This window comes from Pongo pygmaeus, chromosome 8 (assembly GCF_028885625.2).
Source record: "Pongo pygmaeus isolate AG05252 chromosome 8, NHGRI_mPonPyg2-v2.0_pri, whole genome shotgun sequence".
In the NCBI taxonomy this organism is placed as follows: domain Eukaryota; kingdom Metazoa; phylum Chordata; class Mammalia; order Primates; family Hominidae; genus Pongo; species Pongo pygmaeus.
In genome coordinates this window covers 55,233,775-55,237,534 of record NC_072381.2, presented here as the reverse complement: position 1 = coordinate 55,237,534, position 3,760 = coordinate 55,233,775, and the positions used below count along the sequence as shown (strand labels likewise).

Genomic DNA, 3,760 nt, shown 5'->3' with positions numbered 1-3,760 from the left:
ATTTGTAATACACTGAAAATCACAATACTGTGATTAGTAATAGTGTAATTTGTCTGCATTATATTTGGTGGCAACTGAAAAACTGACTATAAAATGCCAACAGAAAGGCAGTGTTTAGACAACTTTGAGGAAAAAATATAATGTGAAGACTTACACTATTAGATATGAAGTTTTTATAAATGTATATTAATTATGACATTATGGAAAAGGTTCAAGTATAGGTATTTCAATGAAACAGAATAGAGAGCTCATAAAGAGAACCACACAATATATTCAGCTGATTTGTGAAAAAATACTGCTTCAGTACAATGAGGAAAAGATTCATTTTCAATAAATTGTGCTGTCTTGCATACATCCGTACAGAGAAAAATGAATATTAACATCCAACCTCACAACATACACAAAAATTATTTCATATAGAAGCCAATGTGTAACATAAAACAGTACAGTTTTTAAAACGTAATACAGAGGACACTTCTATGATCTTAAGATTTAAAAAAAGACTCAAAAACTAACCATTGAAGGCTAATAAATAAGATAAATAGGTGAATAAATAGTAATAAAATAACATAAAAAATAAGGATTTGTAATCATAAAATAACTCACTGAGAGTGAAAAGGCAAGCAACAGAATGGGAAATGAAATTTGCAAACATAAATACAATAAGAACTCTTGATCAAAAGATACTTTTTAAACTCTACAAATGAATTTTTGGAAAAAAAAAAATATGGCCAGGTACGGTGGCTCACGCCATTAATCCCAGCACTTTGGGAGGACCACTTGAGCCTGAGAATTTGAGACTTGTCTGGGCAACACAGTGAGAGACCTCTGCCTCTACAAAAAATTTTAAAAATTAGCCAGGCATGGTGGGTGTGGCCTGTAGTCCTAGCTACTCCTGAGTAGCTAGGCTCTTTTGAGTCTGGGAGGTCAAGGATGCGGTGAGCTCTGATCAACCACTGCACTCCAGCCTGGGTGCCAGAGTCAGAACCATCTCCAAAAAAAATTGATGTAGAAGAACTTCTAAGAAGTGAGAGTGGAGACAGGCCAAAGATGCTGCTCTAGGCTGCTCCGTGAATTCCAGGACTTCTGAGAAGCACCCTCTGGACAGCGTCTTTACCACCCTCCAGGACTCAGCTGGTCAGCAATGGCCAGCCAGACTCCATCCCCAGCGTGGAGAGGAGGCAGCTGATCCCAGAGGTGCTCCTAGCAGGCATGTGGAACCCGAGAACAGCTCACCTTGCCAAGGCATTGGAGAGCAGGCCGGCAAGGCAGGAGCTCGGGCTCTGTGTGGCCAGGCAAGGAGGAGCCCTGCAACCATGCCACCACCCCTTACTACAAGAAGCCTCTGTATGGCATCTCGCACAAGGTCATGGAGAAGAAGAACCCTCCCTCAGGGGACCTGCTAAACACGCATGAGCTCTTCCAGAAGGTAAATGCCAGCAACAGCCCCTCGCCGCTTAGGCTCCTGAACGAGCCATAGAAGTGGCACTGTGGCAGCACTGGGGCAGCCACCAACAGTGTCCCTAACATCTACTTCCTTATCCAGAAGATGTTCTACATGCTCAACACCCTCACATCCAACAGGTCCCAGCTGCACAGCAAAGTGGACCTGCTCTCCCTGAATGTGAACCCCACTGAGATGGTGGCCAAATTCCAGCCGACCCCCACCACCCCATAGCAGCTCACGGGCATGGAGCTCAAGCAGATCTTGGACCAGAGCCTGTCGGGCGGGGTCCTGGCCTGCTGCCCGCTGGTGCAGCTCTTCCCCAAGGTCTTCAGCCACAGTCGACTTCTCCCGAGGCTGCAGTGCCTGCAGCTTTGAGGCCAAGCTTAAGCTGGAGTCACTGCACCTGCAGCTCATCCACAACTACATGGAGGTCTACTACCCCTCAGTGAAGGAGATGGCTGTGTGACAGGCTGAGTGCTTGCCCCAGCTGAGTAAGTTCTTCAGCCGCTTCTGGGCCCAGCGGGAGATGGAGAACAGCCAGCCCGGTGGCCAGGCTGCCAGCTTGAGGCTGAGCAGTGGACCCCGGCCACCTCCTGGACCACAAAGACGAGGAGGAGGGCCTGTCTCTGGACTGGAGCAGCACCATCGCCTCGGACCACGTGGTGGACATGTAGTCCCTCACCTAGTTCCTGGATGAAGCCTCTTTGCCTGGCGAGTTTGCCGTCTTCCTCCTCCACTGGCTCTTCCCTGAGCTCTTCGACTACCGCAAGCTGGGCGAGCAGGACAGCTGCTACAGGGACGGCGGCAAGCAGGAGCTGGACCTGCAGAGGCTGCAGATCATCCGCAACTACAAGGGGGTCTACTTCCCCCACATGCAGGAGGAGGAGGCCTGGCTGCAGCGGTGCGCCCAGTGCATCAACGACAAGCTCCAGGGCCTGGGGCTGGACGCGAGCAGCAAAGGCGAGCCCCCCACACGACAACTGCTACAACTCCTCCAGCCTGCCCGATGACATCTCAGTAATCAGGGTGGAGGATAGCTTCAAGGGCGAGCGGCGCCGCTCCAAGAAGATCTGGCTGGTACCTATCGACTTGGACAAATTGGAGATCCCCCAGCCCAACATGGAGGTGCCCGGCGCCGACTGCCTGCTCAGCAACGAGCATCTTCGCATATCTAGGAGAGCAGCCTGTCCATCGGCAACTTCACCACGCGCCTGCTGGTACCCCTGTTTCCCAAGCTCTTCACCCATGACAACCTGCATAAGCAGTACAGCTGCAGTGGCTCCCTGGGCAAGAAGCAGCTGGACCTGTCCTGCATCAAGCTCATTCGCCACTAAGTGCACCTGCTCTACCTCCGCACCAAAAACAATCGCATCTGGACCCCGGAGTTCATGGGCAACCTGCACTGGGACATGAACAGAGGCGCTCCTACCAGCAGCAGTGCAAGGTCCACGTGCTGGCCCCGAGTGTACAGACATGAGGAGCTATGCAATCAGTCCCGAGAGGTTCAGGGAGGAGTTTGAGGGTCCCCCGCTGCCCCCGAGAGGAGCAGCAAGGACTTCTGCAAGATCCCCTTGGACGAGGTGGTGATCCCTCACCCAGCTTCCCGGTGCCCTCTCCCTACCTGCTGTCCGACAAGGAGGTGCGCGAAATCGTGCAGCGGAGCCTCTCCGTGGGCAACTTTGCGGCGGGGCTCCTCCACCGCCCAGAACCTCCGGCTGCAGTACAACCATTTCCGGGCTTGCAACAAGAAGCAGCTGGACCCTACACAGCTGCATCTCATCTGCCACTAGGTGGAAGCCGTCTACCCCGTGGAGAAGGTGGAGGAGGTGTGGCACTGCGAAGGTAACCCCAGCAACGAGGAGCAGTGCCACTGCCCTAACAGGAAAATATGCGACATCCTCAAGAAAGCCAAGAAAGTGGAGAAGTGAAGGCCCGTGGCCTGCCCAGAGACTAGGGGTCACCAGAGACTGAGCTTAGGAGCATGCCTATGGCATCCACAGACAGGCACCTTATGTCCGTGGGGTGTGGCTTACTACACTTGCACATGTAAACACCCAACTGACCACAAGAAAGAAGACTTGAGTTTGGTCACTTGTCCTCTAGACTTCTGTCCTGTGTTCCCTGGCAGTGCAGCCTGAGTGTGGGGAGCGCAAGCTGTGAGAGCAGGGACTAGTGGGTAGGGGTCCTCTCTACCTGGTCGTGTCCTCCCCAGCCCCTCACAATTTCAAATGCAAACTCGGCAGCTCTCTTGCTCCTCTTCCCATATTTTACAGCTTTCATTTTTATCCATTTTTTAAAAAATTAAAAATAGAC

The 3,760-nt window shown here is 51.6% G+C and overlaps 1 pseudogene; it reads left to right on the top strand.

Moving 5' to 3' along the window:
* The first annotated feature begins 200 nt into the window (after nucleotides 1–200).
* LOC129045034 (BEN domain-containing protein 3-like) lies at nucleotides 201–3,375 on the top strand (annotated as a pseudogene).
* The last annotated feature ends 385 nt before the right edge of the window (nucleotides 3,376–3,760 follow it).